This window comes from Scyliorhinus torazame, chromosome 19 (assembly GCF_047496885.1).
Source record: "Scyliorhinus torazame isolate Kashiwa2021f chromosome 19, sScyTor2.1, whole genome shotgun sequence".
In the NCBI taxonomy this organism is placed as follows: domain Eukaryota; kingdom Metazoa; phylum Chordata; class Chondrichthyes; order Carcharhiniformes; family Scyliorhinidae; genus Scyliorhinus; species Scyliorhinus torazame.
Window position 1 is genome coordinate 112630210 of NC_092725.1, and position 18972 is coordinate 112649181.

Consider the following 18972-nt stretch of genomic DNA (forward strand, 5'->3'; position numbering starts at 1 on the left):
AGAAATCTGAGGAGCATTGGGACCTGTGGCAGGGTGTCTAAAGTAAAGAAGGGGCCCCATGTTTTCCTATATAAATGTATATGTGATTGCTGCTGTGATGTCCAGAAGCCTTGATCCTCCTGGCCTACAAGGAAACAAACACCAAATATAAACTTAAAACCTTCCTAGATAGGCCAGGGAAGCTGTCATGGTTAGCCTGTTCACTGAAATACCAGGTCAGGTCATGGAAACATCATCAGGTCATGATATGCATCTTTAAACGAGGACCGGCCAACTCGTGAAAAGTGTCCTACCCATGTGCTCAATTCAGCAGGACATGGTGGGAAGGGATTGGGGTTAGAGGGAATGAGTCATTACCCTCTTTTCCACTACCCTGTCTCTGTCTCTGTCACCCCTCAGGACCACCCCCATTGAACCAGTGTCTCGGAGGAGGTAAAATCAAGGCTTGGCAGCGGGAAGAAGGTCTATGCCACATGCCAATGCGGGCATGGAAATAAATACAAATGGGTGTTAATGACCAATTTGCATCTATCTATGTTTTGGGTTTTGTAAAAGGGAGACCCTCCCACAGGGATCTCTGGCATAGGGGGACTCCTACAGGGGACCCTGTAGCGGGTCCCTCTATTACAGGGGTAACTGTGTCCTGGTTGGTTCACCCCCTTACTTGGGGGTAGGGTGGGGCCCCCAGGCTTTCTGGGGTGGGGGGTGCTGCTGTGTGGTGGGGTGCAGGCAGTCGGGACCAATTTGCGGTGGTGGGGTTATCTGGCTGATTTGCGGTGGGCAGAGTGGGGGGCTGGCCGGCCATGGGACCCCGCTATTGGGTTTCCTGCCCAAGGTGGCGGCTGATAGCGTGATTCCATGGGGATCCCTCATATTTCACGGCATGCACAATTTGCATTCTGTGGAACACTGAATTGCATCCTGCTGTATGACCCCAAGGGGATCATAAAACTGGTGAAATTCAGCTCTGGCAGGAGAACATGGGGCAGAATTCTCCGTCCCGCTGTCTTCTGGTGCGACGCGCCCCTGCTGGCAGCAGGATCCTCCGTCCCGGTAGTCGGCCAATGTGGTTTCCCATTGTGGGAACCCCCAGGCTGTTGGGAGATCCACGGGAGTGTGCGCTGCAGGCAAAACAAAGGATCACACTGACGGAGAATCCAGCCCCTTGTCTCGCAAATGGGGAATCTAGCCCCACATCTTTCAAATGCGAATTTAAGGATTTCCAGACTCCTGATCTAGTTTTAGATCTACCACAATCTCGATGACTGCAACCTACAGCTTTACCATGACCTGGAGTATTAGTGTTTCCCCTATACCTGGATACAAGCGACTTTTCCACAGACATGACATTTTGACTGGAAATGGGGCATTTAAATATTTAGTGGCTACCATGGCAACGGACGCATCTAAATTTCTAATTGTGAGACTGTGAGAGTGGATGCTGTGGCCTCGATCTCACTGAAACCCATTTGAACTTTCCTGTTGGATCAGGAAAAGGACTGCCATGCAATTTGCAACTATCTTTCTGCCATTTCTTTTTTTTAAAATATATTTATTAAAGTTTTTTAACACAATTTTTCTCCCTTACAAACAATAAGCCCCCCTCGTAACAAAAAAAAAAACGAGAAATCGCGCAGAGCAAGATATATACATGGCAAAATGATATATTTACACAGCTTTGTACACTGGCCCTCACCCGTACGTGCCAGTTTCCCCAACCCTTCATGTTATCTCTTGCTCATCCACCCTCCCAAACAGTCCCCCTTCCCCCCCCCCCCCCCTCCACCCCCCCTCCCAGGACGTCCCCTCCACCCCCCCCCCCCCCCGCCCCCCAACCCCCCACCCCCCAAGGTTGCTGCTGCTGCTGACCGACCTTCCTCTAACGCTCCGCGAGATAGTCTAGGAACGGTTGCCACTGCCTGTAGAACCCCCTGCGCAGACCCTCTCAAGGCGAACTTGATCCTCTCCAACTTTATGAACCCAGCCATATAATTTATCCAGGCCTCCAGGCTGGGGGGCTTCGCCTCCTTCCACATTAGCAAGATCCTTCGCTGGGCTACTAGGGACGCAAAGGCCAGAATGCCGGCCTCTTTCGCCTCCTGCACTCCCGGTTCGTCCACAACTCCAAATATTGCTAGCCCCCAGCTTGTCTTGACCCGGACTTTCACCACCTGAGATATTGCTCCCGCCACTCCTCTCCAGAACCCCTCCAGTGCCGGGCATGACCAAAACATATGGACATGGTTCGCCGGGCTCCCTGAGCACCTTCCACATCTGTCCTCTACCCCAAAGAACCTACTCAACCTCGCCCCCGTCAAGTGCGCTCTGTGGACCACCTTAAATTGTATCAGGCTGAGCCTGGCACACGAGGAGGAGGAATTAACCCTACCTAGGGCATCAGCCCACAGACCTTCCTCGATCTCCTCCCCCAGCTCCTCCTCCCATTTACCCTTCAGCTCTTCTACCAGCGCTTCCCCCTCCTCTTTCAACTCCTGGTGTATTTCCGACACTTTGCCCTCCCCGACCCATACACCCGAGATCACCCTATCTTAAACTTCTTGTGCCGGGAGCAACGGGAATTTCCTCACCTGTCGCCTCACAAAAGCCCTCACCTGCATATATCTAAAGGCATTTCCCGGGGGTAACTCGAACTTCTCCTCCAGTGCCCCTAGGCTCGCAAACGTTCCGTCGATGAACAGGTCCCCCATTCTTCCAATCCCCGCCCGATGCCAGCTCTGGAACCCCCCGTCCATCTTCCCCAGGACAAACCGGTGGTTACCCCTGATCGGAGACCACACCGATGCTCCCATTGCACCCCGGTGCCGTCTCCACTGGCCCCAGATCCTTAGCGATGCCGCCACCACTGGGCTCGTGGTATACTTTGTCGGCGAGAGCGGCAGCGGTGCAATCACCAACGCCCCCAGGCTCGTTCCTTTACAGGACGCCATCTCCATCCTCTTCCATGCCGCCCCCTCTCCCTCCATAACCCACTTGTGGATCATCACCACATTTTCTGCCCAGTAGTAGCTCCCCAGGTTTGGCAGCGCCAACCCGCCTCGGTCCCTACTGCATTCCAGGAACCCTCTCCTTACTCTCGGGGTCTTAGTCGCCCACACAAACCCCATAATACTCCTGCCTACTCTCTTAAAAAAGGCCTTAGTGATCACGATGGGAAGGCACTGAAACACAAACAGAAACCTCGGAAGGACCACCATTTTGACCGACTGCACTCCACCTGCCAGCGAGAGCGGTAACATGTCCCATCTTTTGAAATCCTCCTCCATTTGCTCCACCAACCTCGTCAGATTCAGTTTATGTAGGGTCCCCCAACTCCTGGCTATCTGGATCCCCAGATACCGAAAGCTCCCCTCCGCCCTCCTCAGCGGTAGGTCCCCTATCCCTCTTTCTTGGTCCCCCGCCTGTAATACAAAGAGCTCACTCTTCCCTACATTGAGATTATAGCCCGAAAACTCCCCAAACTCCTTTAGAGTCTGCATGACCTCCACCATCCCCTCCATTGGATCCGCCACGTACAGCAACAGGCTCTTTCTGCCATTTCTATGGCAGTGGCTTCAACACAGGCCTCCTTTCCTGTTAGCTCATTGTCTTTGCTCAATCGCTAGATTTCTAAGTTCAGACCAGACCCAAAGTGAGAAGAGTTTCTTTAATTGGAGAATGTAATCTACAACAGTCTCATTTGGCAACTGTTTCGTTCGATGGAATGCAACTCTCAAAGCCACCTTATACTTAATCATGCCATGAGTTCAGAATTTCATTCGTTTCAGGATAGCCGCTGGTAGTGCGGCCGTTATGTTCAACTACACATTTCCTGGCACGAACATTTTTTGCTTTAGAAATTATATTGCGTCACCACATCTCATTCTGTCGCTTTCATCCCTCACTTTCTTATAGCTGATGTAGAAGAACAACTATAATTTTCATTTAGAGGATTAATCCAGACGATTGTGTTGCGGGTAGGGGAGTGTACTGTTGTAATGTCTCCATTGCACTTGCAACTTGGACATTTAATAGTTGTTCTGGGGGACCAGGGTCACAGGGATGGAGAGTTTTTTAATTGACCAATCATGCATCAGGTTTCCACGTCTACCACTCGTTGTGTGGCTGCGGCTTTGCCTGTGCTGCCTGTGAATTTCCTGAATGATGGAAGCCAGGAAGCTTATGAATCAACATTTCACCATGTCTTTGTTTCCGAATTCTTGTGAATGTCATTTGGCTTTCAAAGTGGGCAGCACATAGCATAGTATGGGCAGCACGGTAGCATAGTGGTTAGCACAGTTGCTTCACAGCTTCAGGGTCCCGGTTCAATTCCCGGCTTGGGTCACTGTCATTGTGGAGTCTGCATGTTCTCCCCGTGTGTGCATGGGTTTCCTCCGGGTGCTCCCGTTTCCTCTCACAGTTCAAAGATGTGTGGGTTAGGTGTATTGGCCATGCTAAATTGCCCTTAGTGTCCAAAAAAGTTAATTGGGATTACTGGGTTAAGGGGATGGGGTGGAGGAGGCGTGTGCATGAGTGGGGTGCTCTTTCCAAATGCCAGTGCAGACTCAATGGGCCAAATGGCCTCCTTCTGCACTGTAAATTCTATGAATCTATGAATCTATGAAAGCTTCATCAGGGTCGAAGTCACATTCTCTAAGCCTTCACAGAATCACAGAAAAACAGTGTAGAAAGTGCCCTTCAGCCCATCGAGTGTACACTGACATGAAAAACACCTGACCCACCTACCTAACCCCATGCCAGCACTTGGCCGATAGCCTTGAATGTGATACGACCCGCCTCTGCCACCCTCCCAGGCAGTGCTTTCCAGACCATCACCGCCCTCTGGGTAAAAAGGTTTTCCCTCACATCCCCCAAAACCTCCTGCCCCTTATCTTGAACTTGTGTCCCTTCACGACTGACCATTCAACTAAGGGGAACAGCTGCTGCCTATCCACCTCTGTCCTTGCCCCTCATAATCTTGTACACCTCGATCAGGTAACCCCTCAGTCATCCCTGCTCCAACAATAACAACCCAAGCTGAACCACCTCTCTTCATAACTTAAATGTTCCATCCAAGGAAACATCTCCTCTTCACCCCCTCCAGTGCAATCATATCCTTCCTATAATGTGGCAACCAGAATTGCACACTACTCCAGCTGTGGCCTCACCAATGTTCTATACAACCTCCCTGGTTTTGTAATCTATATCTTGATTGATAAAGGCAAGTGTCCCATATGCCTTTTTTTACCATCATATTAACCTGCCCTTCTGCCTTCAGAGAATTGTGGACAAATACACGAAGGTCCCTTTGTTCCTCGGAACTTCCCAATGTCAGGCCATGTAATTGAATATATCTTCGTCAAATTATTCCTTCCAATGTGTAGCACCTCACACTTTTCAGGGTTAAATTCCATCTGCGACTTTTCTGCCCATTTGACCATCCCGTCTATATCTTCCTGTAACCCAAGACACTCAACCCCACTGTTAACCACCCGGCCAATCTTTGTGTCATCTGCAAACTTACTGATCTTACCCCTCACATAGTCATCTATGTCGTTTGTATAAATGACGAACAATAGGGGACCCAGCACAGATCCCTGTGATACGCCACTGGTCACTCGTTTCCCGTGAATAAAGCAGCCACCTGTCATCACCCTCTGTCTCCTACAACTAAGCCAATTTTGAATCCACCTTATCAAGTTACCCTGTATCCCATGTGCATTTTCCTTTTTTATAAGTCTCCCATGTGAGACCTTGTCAAAAGCTTTGCTGAAAACCATATAAACTACATCAACGACACCACCCTCATCCACACACCTGCTCACCTCCTCAAAAAATTCAATCAAATTTGTTCGGAATGACCACCCTCTGACAAAACCAGGCTGACTATCCCTGATCAAACTTTGCCTCTCCAAGTGGAGATAGATTCTCTCCTTCAGAACTTTCACCAATAGTTTCCCTACCACTGACAAGAGACTCACTGGTCTGTAGCTCCCAGGCTGATCCCTGCAATCCTTCTTAAATAGTGGAACCACATCAGCTGTTCTCCAGTCATCTGGCACCTCCCCCATGGCCAGAAAGTAACAAACAAAAATTTGGGTCAGAGCCCCTGCAATTCCCTCCCTCACCTCCTGGGACACAATTCATCTTAACCTGGAGATTTGTCCACTCTTAAGCCTACCAACACCTCCAATACCTTGCCACTCCCGATGTTAATTTGCTCAAGAACCTCACAGTATCTCTCCCGGAGCTCCATACCTACATCCTTGAATAACACACTGGTGAATTGTTAAATCCATTATCCCTTACTTTCCTCAGAGTTTTGGAAAGGTGATTTATCTAAAACTGGAGCTTGCTCTATTTAAAGGGTGTGGGGATTGCAGATAAAATGGCTAAAGTTTTCTTTTGCCTACGTGGAGCAGGAGTGTTGATTTTTAGTCTGTAAGCAACAATGTTCAGGACCAATCAAGCAAGCCCACTCCACAGGATTGTCTCCCAACCCTTAGATTCTGAGTGGCAGCCAAATCTTCATTGCAGCTGGTTGGTTTGCTGTTCTTCCTATTTTCTATAAGGCAGTCATACAGCAGAATATTACATACATTTATTTTGCATGTAAGCTGCCTAGGGTCATGCAGCACCTCTCCTGATCTAACTTAAATGTGGGAAAATATTGATTGTTTTTTGGACCTACCTTTTTAATCGCAGTGTGCGATCTATTTTCAAGCATTGTTTGAACTATGCTTGGCAGTTAACTGTCAGTCACCACCAACAGGTGCATTCTCCAAGGCAACACCTGTATTAATCAGAATCCACTGCCAATGAATAAGCACCCTCTTCTCAAACAGTATAAAGGTGTCGTTTTCTCTGCCATTGTCATTCTTCCGATTGTCCTGAAGAGTGCAAGACAAAAACTTCGACTTGGATGGGATTCTCCGGCTTCCCATTCACACGAGTTTCAGAAGCAGGAGGCGGTGCATGTTCACTGGTGGCAGGATTCTCTGTTCCCGCTGCTGTGAATGGGAATTCCCATTGAAGCCACCCAGGTCAGTCCAGTGGGGGGCAGTCATGAGTCAACCGCATCACTGTGTGGGTCTGGAGTCACATGTAGGCCAGACCGGGTAAGGACAGCAGATTTCCTTCCTTGAAGGACATTAGTGAACCAGATGGGTTTTTATGACAATCGGCAATGGTTTCATGGTCATCATGAGACTTTTAATTCCAAATTTTTATTGAATTCAAATTTCACCATCTGCCCTGGTGGGATTCGAACCTGGGACCCCAAAGCATTACCCTGGGGCTCTGGATTACTAGTCCAGTGACAATGTCACTACGCCGCCACCACCTTCCCCTAAAAATTTGCATCCTTGTTTTCAAATTTGTCTATGGCTTGGCCCCTCCCTATCTCTGTAATCTTCTCCGAGCCCTCCAAGATATGAAATAAAATGAAAATCGCTTATTGTCACAAGTAGACTTCGAATGAAGTTACTGTGAAAAGCCCCTAGTCACCACATTCCGGCGCCTGTTCGGGGAGGCTGTTACGGGAATTGAACCGTGCTGCTGGCCTGCCTTGGTCTGCTTTCAAAGCTTTCAAAGCCAGCGATTTAGCCCTGTGCTAGATATCTGCACTCGTCTAATTGTGGCCTCATTCCCGCCACCATTGGTGGCTGGGTCTTCAGTTGCCTTGACTAGCATTTCCTCCCTTAACCTCTCTGCATCTCTGCTTCACTTTCCACTTTTAGACACTCCTTAAAACCTCCGTCATTAACCAAACTTTTTACCATCTGCTCGAATGTCAATGTCAATGTGCATCAATGTCAGGTCTTGTTTGATGATACCCATTCACAGCATGCTGGGATGTTTTATTGGATTCAAGACACTGGGCGGTATCACCTTCGTCGGGACCTGAAGATCCTGCCAGTGGAAAGGGCTGGAACATTCAGCCTTCGTTATGAATACAAGTTGTTGTTTTTTTTAAAAAGCTGTCAATCCAAAACCAGTGCCCTATTCCCTCAGTTAATGACAGCACGTTTTGCCCATCTCAGTTCTTCCTGGCACCTTTCTTCTGTTCCCCTCGGCCTACTGCTGCTGCTTCTTGGTGTAAAAGAAGGCATTGGATCAGGGGCCGGAATTCCAGCAATATCAGATGCAAAACCTACTGGCCACAGCAACAATCCATTTCCTGGAGCAGCAGCAGAGCGGGAAAAGGAGGGTCACCCATTATTGCCACAAGAAAAATTGACGGTGCTCAGAATCAGCTGGAGGAAAGAAAGACAGAATAGTGAATTAGAACACAAGTAGAATTGCAGGAGTCAACAGTGAGGCTTCGTCTTTATTCTTTAATGGGCGTCACTGGCGAGGCCCATCCCTAATTGCCCTTGAATTGAGTGACTAACGAGACCCACTTCAGCGTCAACGCCAATGCAGTGAGTCTGGAGTCACATGCAAGTGTGGCCAAGTAAGGGCAACAGGAAGTGCACAGTGAATCAGATGGGCTTTTACAACAATTGATGATAGTTTCATTGTCACCATTACTGGGGCTGGATTTCAATTCCGAATTTTATTAATTGAATTTAAATTCTGCTCGCTACCGCAGTAGGATTTGAATCTATGTCTCCAGAATTTTAACCTCAGCCTCCAGAATGTTGACCTGGGATTACACATCCTGTGACATTCCCACTACACCACCATATTCCCCCATTGCAGTTCGAGAGACAAAGTTAGCCAAGCCAGGGCATATCCCACCAGCCTTGTCCTGGCAACAATTGAAGGAGGAATTGAGGGTGAAAAAATTTGATGGGTGGGTAACGTTGGGATGTGGGCTGAGGGAAACTTGACAAAAGCCAGAGAAGGAACACGACAATGCTAATGGCTCCACTAAGCTTAAAATGACAATGAAAGAATAAACCTGATCACTTATTGTTCTCACGGTAGCCAACACAGCTGGGAGGGAAGAACATTAGTAAGACAGAAATGGGTAGAAAAAACATAAATTGAAAAAAATTATTTCCTATGGAAAATATTCTATTTTCTGCAACAGTTTTTGAACAGTAGCCATTTGTTGAAGCAAATCTAATCTTACTGTGTCTACAGTGCTCTTAATTAAATATTCTTTGATGCTGAAATCCTAAGTGATCCTCAAAGAGTTAAAAGTACTATTGCAGCTAAATGCCTGAGCCTAAGAGAGGAGGATTTACCATCCACATGATTTGAGATGGTTACGATATTGGTGCAATTTTTTCCAAATGTCAAACCTTTTATTTTTTGCCTTAGCATTTGAAGATTTTACATGTACAAGTATCTATTCTTCTCTTACCGAGACATAGATTAGGCAAAAGGAGCTAATGGTTACAATAGCACTGATCCCAAACAGTATAATTAGTTTAATACACATAATGTCAAAACTGCCATTTTTATAAGAAACATATTACGATAATTCCTTTGTTGGCCATTATAACTCCACATGGGATTCAGTTTTACAGATGTGATCTTGCAATGAAATACTTTTGAAATGTCAAGAAATGTCATTCTACTGATTTAATTAACTGATCAACATGTTTGGAAAAGCAAACTGGTTAAAATCTATCATTTCAACGAATGACTGTCAAATGACAGAAAGCACCAAATAAAGTTGGGTGAAGACCATAAGACTATAAGACTATAAGCAGAAGTAGGCTATTTTGCCCCCGAATCTGCTCCGACATTCAATGCAATCATAGCTAATCTGCTGTGATACTCCTCAACTCCACTTTCCTGCCTTATTCCCAGAACCCTTGATTCCCTTACTGATTAAAATCAGTCCATCGCAGCTTTAAACATACTTAATGACCCAGCCTCTACAGCCCATTGCGGTAAAGAATTCCACAGAGTCACTACCCTCTCAGAGAAGAAATTCCTCCTCAACTCTGTCTTAAATGGATGACCCCTTACTTTGAGTTTATGTCCTCTGGTCCTCGACTCTCCCACATGGGGAAACAACCACTCAGCAACTACCATGTCAAGCCCCCTGAGAATTACATGGGCTGGATTCTCCTTTGGCCGATGCCGGAATCGGTAGACGATGAATGAAGTGAGAGGCGAAATTTGTGGCTGGTGCCGGGCGCTCGACAGGTGGCCATGCTCCGGTGCCTCGACAGCTCGTCAGTGCGTTCTACTCCGCACGTACAGTAAACGCAGTTGGCACGTCATTAGCGGGCCTGACCTGGTACTCTCCAGGGTTCCAGGATGCTCCGCCCCTGCCAGGTGCAATTACCGATGGGGTTTCACTTGTGGGGCGGGATTCTCCATCGGCGGGATCCACCTTCATTCATCTCCTTTCACGGTTGAGTGGATGAAGTGGTGAAACCCCAATGTTTACAAACATTGACCACATCAAAGAGAGGTAAGTGCAGTGCATCACACGCTTGAGTGATTGGAATGCACTTAGGCAGAAAAACACCTATTTCCTCTATTGCCTCACTCAATAGGCTGGGTTAAATTTCATCTGGCCCTGGATATTTATCTACTTTTAAGCCTGCAGGGCCACACATAATCTCCTCTCCACCTATGTTAATTTCTTTAATTTTATCACAGTCCTTCTCCCTGATTTCGATACCCATACCATACCTCTCACCAGTGAACATCGACACAAAGTATTCATTTAGAACCCTACCTACGTCCTCTGGCTTCATACACAAATTACCCCTGTGATCCTTAGTGGGTCCTGCTCTTTCCTAGTTGTCATTTTACCCTGAATGTATTTGTAAGACAATTTAGGATGTTTTATTTTCCCTGCCAGTATCCTGTCATGTTTCCTTTTTGCTCTCCTAATTTCCTTTTTAAGTTCCCTCTTGCACATTATATATGCTTCTAGGAATTCTGCTGTGTTGAACCCTCAATATCTTCCATGCGCTACCCTTAGTTTTTAAATTCAATGTTATATGTCCCTCGATATCCAGGGTTCACTGAATTTGTTGGTCCGACCCTTTTTCTTTATTGGAATATGCTGAGCCTGCATCTCCCTATTTCCTTTAGAAAATCTCCTTGAACTTTTCAATCCCTGCTTAACAAGGCTCCAATGGAGCCTAATTGCCTGCCTACCTCATAAGCACGGGTGGCCCTCCCAGGCACTGAATCTGTGTTGTCTTAAATGGCCCACACTCTTGACAATGTGTAGGGAAACTGGCACACCGCCTTAATCATAAATTCCAGGCTCCATGCATCTCTGTCTCTAATAATGGTAGTGGAGTGATAATATTACCAAACTAGCAATCCAGAGGTCCAGGTCATTAATTTTGGGACATGCCTCCATGGCAATTGGTGGATTATAAATTTAATTATTAAATCTGGAATTATAAAACTGGTCTCTGTAATGTTGTAACTATCACCGATTGGTGTAAAAATCCGTCTGGTTCACTAAAGTCCTCAGGGAAGGAAATCTGTCATCCTTATCTGGTGTGGCCTACACATGATTCTTAACTGCCTTCTGAAATGGTTGAGAAAACCACTCAGTTCAAGGACAATTAGAGATGGGCAGAAAATGCTGACTCAGCCAGAAAGGCCAATATTGCTTGAGAGAATAAAATATTCAGTCCAAAATGTACAAATAGCAAAGGTGCTAAACAGTTATGAGATACTGGTCAGGACCCAGCCAGAGTAAAGCTTCCACTTCTGGCTCCTGCTCATAGAGTTATAGAGTCATAGAGATTTACAGCATGAAAACAGGCCGTTTGGCCCAACTTGTCCATGCCACCAAGTTTTTACCACTAAGCTAGTTCCAATTGCCCGCATTTGGCGCATCCCACTATCCCCATCTTTCCCACATAATTGTCTAAATGTTTTTAAAAGACAAAATTGTACCCGCCTCTACTACTGCCTCGTACCAGACTCTTACTACCCTCTGTGTGAAACAATTGCCCCTCTGGGCTCTTTTGTATCTCTCCCCTCTCACCTTAAACCTATGCCCTCTAGTTTTAGAGTCCCCCTGCTTTTGGAAAAGATGTTGGCTATCTACCTTATCTGTGCCCCTCATTATATTATGGACTGCATAAGATCGCCCCGAAGCCTCATACGCTCCAGAGAAAAAAGTCCCAGTCTATCCAGCCTCTCCTTATAACATTAAGTCCTGGTAGCCTCCTAGTAAATCTCTTCTGCACTCTTTCTACTTTAATAATATCCTTTCTATAATAGGGTGACCAGAACTGTGCACTGTATTCCAAGTGTGGCCTTACTAATGTCTTGAACAATTTCAGCAAGATGCCTCAACTCCTGCATTCAATGTTTTGACCAATAAAACCAAGCATGCTGTAGCCACCTAAATTGGCCAACTCCCGATTTAAAATGGCGAATGGCAAAGGCTGATGGGAAAGTCAGCCAACATAGACAGAAACCGGCAGCTGCAGGTTTGCTGTGTATTTACCTCTGCAAAGGCCAGACAACATCGATACCAGCGACCATCAGCATAACAAAGTAGCAGCCATCGGCATACTGAGGAGCAATCCCCGGGAATAATAAGTAACATTTTGGACACACAAAGCAAAGCCAGACTCCTCGGCGCCAGCAGGAGCCAACACAAAGGAGGTGAACGAGCACCTCAAGACCGCCCATCGATCAGGGAACCGCTCCAGTATTGGAGAAAATCGAACCAAGCAATTGGGACAAAGTCCAACCACTTGGGACCAGGCACAGGGTCCACCCCGAAAGGCGGGAAGCCCTTGGGGACTATAAGAGTTGAGCCCCAAGTTCAAATCACTCTCTCTTCAGCTCTCTCTTCAGCTCTCTTCACCTCTACGTCCTGCCCGGGTCACCCAGCAACATGAACCAACATTGACCATGACCGGTGCAGTGATCGCCGAAAGCCCGTAAGTCTTAATTCAACGCTCGCTACGAGATAGGCGCTCCTAGCTACCAATCCGTACCAACTTCGAATCCCGCAGGCTCAGAACCCGAACGAAAGGCCATTTGTTCCCCTGACCTGGTGGGCCAGTCCAAAGTTAAGTATAGGCCTGTTAGTTGTAGAAGTAGCTTAGGTGTAGAATTTGTGCATGAGTAGTGATTACTGTGTATAATAAATGTGCTTTGATTTGAATCTTACTAATCGGTGTATTGGGTTATTAATCATTACTCGGACTAGAACCTCGTGGCGGTATCATAAAGATACCTGGCGACTCGAGAGCAAAGGTAATAAAACAGAGCAATTGAACCAAGGAGAAAATCAGCAACAATGCCGAATGCCTTCTTCACCAACCTGTCCACCTGCGACTCTACTTTCAAGGAGTTATAAACCTGTACTCCTAGATCTCTTTGTTCTATAACTCTCCCCACCATCCTGCCATTAATTGAGTAGGTCCTGCTCCGATTCGTTCTACCAAAATGCATCACCTCACATTTATCTAAATTATACTCCATATGCCATTCAATGGCCCACTAGCCCAAACAAGATCCTGTTGCAATCTTAGATAACCTTCTTCACTGTCCACTATGCCATCAATCCTGGTGTCATCTGCAAACTTACCAACCATGCCTCCAAAGTTCTCATCAAAATCATTAATATAAATAACAAATAACCGTGGACCCATCACATATCCCTGAGGCACACTGCTGGTCACAAGCCTCTGGTTTGAAAAACAACTCTCGACAACCACCCTTTGGCTTCGGTCACCAAGCCAATTTTGTATCCAATTGGCTACCTCACCCTGAATCCTGTGAGATTTAATCTTATGCAACAACCTACAATGCAGTACCTTGTCAAAGGCCTTGCTAAAGTCCATATAGACAACGCCGACTGCACTGCCTCATCTACCTTCTTGGTTACCCCTTCAAAAATTAAATAAAATTTGTGAGACATGATTTTCCTCTCAAATAGCCATGCTGACTGTCCCTAATCAGTCCTTGCCTCTCTAAATGCCTGTAGATCCTTTCTCTCAGAATACCTTCGAACAACTTACCCACTATAGACATTAGGCTCACTGGTCTGTGGTTCCCAGGCTTTTCTCTACATCGCTTCTTAAACAAGGGCACAACATTTGTTACCCTCCAATCTTCAGGCACCTCACCTGCGGCTGTTAATGATTCAAATATCTCTACTAGGGGACCCATAATTTCCTCCTTAAACTCCTACAATGTGTTGTGATACATTTCATCAGGTCCCAGGGATTTATCTACCTTGATGCACTTGAAGACTTTCAGCACCTCCTTCTCTATAATATTTACACTCCTCAAGACATCACTATTTATTTCCCCAAGTTTCCTAACATTTGTGCCTTTTTCAACAGTAAATATCCATAAGAAATATGCATTTAGGATCTCACCTATCGCTTGTGGATCTGCACATAGATGACCTTGTAAATCCTTAAAAGGCCCTACTCTATCCTAGTTATTCTTTTGCTCTTTATTTGGAGAAGCTCTTTGCATTCTCCTTTGCTTTATCTGCCAAAGTAATCTCATGTCCTCTTTTTGACCTCCTGATTTCTCTCTTAACTTTACTCCGAACCTCTATACTCTTCAAGGGATCCACTTGATCCCAGCTGACGATGCATGTCATATGCCTCCTTCTTTTTGACCAGGGCCTCAATATCCCGAGTCATCCAGGGTTCCCTACTTCTACCAGCCTTGCCGTTCACTCTAAAAGGAATGTACTTACCCTGAACCCTGGTTAACACACTTTTGAAAGCCTCCCACTTACCAGCCATCATTTTGCCTGCCAACAGACTCCCCCAATCAACCTTTAAAAGATCCTGTCTAATACTATCAAAATTAGAAACTCAGCACCCATGGACCAGTTGAACCAGGAACATTCCTCGTCACAATGGACGTCTCGGCACTCTACACCAGCATCCCCCATGACGACGGCATTGCTGCAACAGCCTCAGTACTCAACACCGACAACTGCCAATCTCCAGACGCAATTCTGCAACTCATCCGCTTCATTCTGGATCACAACGTCTTCACCTTCGACAGCAAGTTCTTCATCCAGATGCACGGAACAGCCATGGGGACCAAATTCGCACCCCAATACGCCAACATCTTCATGCACAAGTTTGAACAGGACCTACTCACCGCACAGGACCGTCAACCGACGTTATACACCAGATACATCGATGACATTTTTTTCCTTTGGACCCACGGCGAAGAATCACTGAAGCGACTACACAATGACATTAATAAGTTCCATCCAACCATCAGACTCACCATGGACTACTCTCCAAAATCAGTTGCATTCTTGGACACACTCGTCTCCATCAAGGATGGTCACCACAGCACTTCGCTTTACCGCAAACCCACGGATAACCTCATGATGCTCCACTTCTCCAGCTTCCACCCTAAACACATTAAAGAAGCCATCCCCTATGGACAAGCGCTCCGTATACACAGGATCTGCTCAGACGAGGAGGAGCGTAACAGACATCTACAGACGTTGAAAGATGCCCTCGTACGAACGGGATATGGCACTCGACTCATCGATCGACAGTTCCAACGTGCCACAGCGAAAAACCGCACCGACCTCCTCAGAAGACAAACATGGGACACAACCGACAGAATACCTTTCGTCGTCCAGTACTTCCCCGGAGCGGAGAAACTACGTCATCTTCTTCACAGCCTTCAACACGTCATTGATGACGGTGAACATCTTGCCAAGGTCATCCCCACACCCCCACTACTTGCCTTCAAACAACCGCGCAACCTCAAACGAACCATTGTTTGCAGCAAACTACCCAGTCTTCAGAACAGTGACCACGACACCACACAACCCTGCCATGGCAATCTCTGCAAGACGTGCCAGATCATTGACATGGATACCACTATTACACGTGAGAACACCACCCACCAGGTACGCGGTACGTACTCGTGCGACTCGGCCAACGTTGTCTACCTCATACGCTGCAGGAAAGGATGTCCCGAAGCGTGGTACATTGGCGAGACCATGCAGACGCTGCGACAACGAATGAACGGACATCGCGCAACAATCACCAGGCAGGAATGTTCCCTTCCAGTCGGAGAACACTTCAGCAGTCAAGGGCATTCAGCCTCTGATCTCCGGATAAGCGTTCTCCAAGGCGGCCTTCAGGACGCGCAACAACGCAGAATCGCCGAGCAGAAACTTATAGCCAAGTTCCGCACACATGAGTGCGGCCTCAACCGGGACCTGGGATTCATGTCACATTACATTCATCCCCCACCATCTGGCCTGCGAAATCCTACCAACTGTCCTGGCTTGATGTAATTCACACCTCTTTAACCTGGGGTTACCCCATCTCTGGATCTGTAAAGATTTAATCACCTGCTAATGGTCGCATTCCAAGCATTGTTTGTCATCTTTGAATTTGTCTATATATGTGTTTCTGGAACATACCTCTTCATTCACCTGAGGAAGGAGCAGCGCTCCGAAAGCTAGTGACATCGAAACAAACCTGTTGGACTTTCACCTGGTGTTGTAAGACTTCGTACTGTGCTCACCCCAGTCCAACGCTGGCATCTCCACATCATGACTATCAAAATTGACCTTGCCCCAATATAGAATTTTAACTTTTGGACCAAGCCTCTCATTCTCCATAGCTATCTGAAAACGAATAGAATTATGGTCACTGGTCGCAAAGTGATCCATCACTAACACTTCCATCACCTGCCTTTCTTTATTTCCCAAGAGAAGGTCAGGTTTTGCCCCCTCTCTAGTTGGGCCATCCAAATACCACATGAGAAATTCCTCATGAATGCACTCAACACATTTCTCACCATCCAAGCTCCTAATGCTACGGCTGCCCAGTCAATGTTGGGAAAGTTAATGTCCCCAACTATTACCACCCTATTTCTTTGCAGCTATCTGTAATCTCCCTGGATATTTGCTCCTCAATTTTCCATTGACAATTTGAAGGCCTGTAGTACAATCCTATCAAAGGGATCTCTCCCTTCATATTTTTCAGTTCATAGAATTTACAGTGCAGAAGGAGGCCATTCGGCCCATCGAGTCTGCATCAGCTCTTGGAAAGAGCACCCTACCCAAGGTCAACACCGCCACCCTATCCCCATAACCCAGTAACCCCACCCAACACTAAGGGCAATTTTGGACACTAAGGGCAATTTATCATGGCCAATCCACCTAATCCGCACATCTTTGGACTGTGGGAGGAAACCGGAGCACCCGGAGGAAACCCACGCACACACGGGGAGGATGTGCAGACTCCGCACAGACAGTGACCCAAGCTGGAATCTGGGACCCTGGAGCTGTGAAGCAATTGTGCTATCCACAAGGCTACCGTGCTGCCCCGTTTATATTCTATCCATATAAACTCAGTAGGCGAACCCTCAGATACATCCCCTCTCAGTACTGCCGTGATATTCTTCCTGATCAAAAACTCCCTCTTCTCTCTTACCTCCTGTTCTACCTTTCCTACAGCATCTGCACCCTAGAATATTGAGCTGCCAGTCCTGCCCTTCCCTTAACCATGTTTCAGTAATAGCTATAATATCCCAGTCCTATGCACCCATCCATGCCCTGAGTTCATCTGCCTTGCCCGTCAGGCCTCTTGCATTGAAATAAATGCAGTTTAATCTAGACTTCCCTTGCTCTCTGCCCTGCTTTTTCAGGCTGTATGTCTGATCATGTTTTGTGCACTCTACCTGTGTTTTATTTCTCTTAGCCTTACTGGATCCATTCACTGAGTTAGCCACAGTCTATGTACGCTGTACGGTGGCCTTTTTTGATTTTTGACTTTGGTTTCTCTGCCTTTCACTTTTTCTCTAACTGTCTTTTGTTTCTGTCCCCACTTTAATTCCCTCTGACTTCCTGCATCAGTTCCCATCCCCTTGCCACATTAGTTTAAACCCTCCCCAACAGCACTGGCAAAAACTCCCCCTACTACATTGGTTCCAGTCCTACCCAGGTGCAGACCAGTTTGTACTGATCCCAACTCCCCTAGAACCAGTTCCAATGTCCCAGGAATTTGAATCCCTCCCTCTTGCACCATCTCTCAAGCCACATATTCATCTTATCTATCCTGACATTCCTATTCTGACTAGCACGTGGCACTGGTAGCAATCTTGAGATGACTACCTTTGAGGTCCTACTTTTTGGTTTAACTCCTAATTCACTAAATTCAGCTTATCGGACCTCATCATGTTTTTTTCATCTATACCATTGGTGCCTGTATGCATCATGACAATTCATTGAGAAGGATTGGAGAATGGTGAGGAGGATGACTGGAATGATGCTGGGGATGAAAGGCTTTAGTTACATGGAAAGATTAGATAAACTGGTGTCGTTCATTTTAGTATAGAGAAGGAAAGGGGAAATTTGATAGAAATGTTCAAATTATGAGGAGTTTTGATAGAATCAATAAGATTCACAACTCCTGGAATGAAGATATTTTTCCTCATCTTGATCCGAAATGGCTGACCCTTTATTCTGAGATTGAGAGCCCATGCTCTTGGTTCCATAGCCAAGGGAAATATTTTCTCAGCATTACCTTGTCAGATCGCATAAAACCTTCTCATCCTTCTCAGGGGTTGTCTACACAATCTTGCTCCATAGGATAATCCCCTCATCACAGGAACCAGTCTAGTGAACCTTTGTTGCAGTTCCTGTAGTATGTCCTTCCTTCGATTATATCATTCTATGATTTTATATTCCATCTGAGCTGAAGTTTGATTTCCAAGCATTAATATTATTCTAAAAAGCCAAACTTGTTACATTCCTATCTGACATCAAGTTGCAGCAGAGTTCCTATGAAGTTCCCGACACCGAAAAGTATTTGTCATATTGGGATACAGGATTTCACACGATGAAGGACAACGTGATAAAGAGAATAATTAATTACATAAATAGGTTTTGCCCATCTTGAATGGCGCAGCTCTTCTTTCTTATGCAACTTGAATAAAACCTGAGCACTGCTGTGGCCAAAAACTGAGGGCAAGATCTTGTGGTCCCGTCTAAGGTGACCCATCGCGGCGGGTTCCCTGGCGGTGGGACGCGTGAGCCACGCGAAAGACCGTACACATCGGCAG

The 18972-nt window shown here is 46.5% G+C and overlaps 1 long non-coding RNA gene across 1 annotated transcript in view; it reads left to right on the top strand.

The window, feature by feature from the left end:
• LOC140396428 (uncharacterized) overlaps window positions 1–18972 on the top strand; it is a 166123-nt gene that overhangs the window by 82708 nt on the left and 64443 nt on the right. The gene's annotated exons all lie outside the window — the stretch shown is intronic.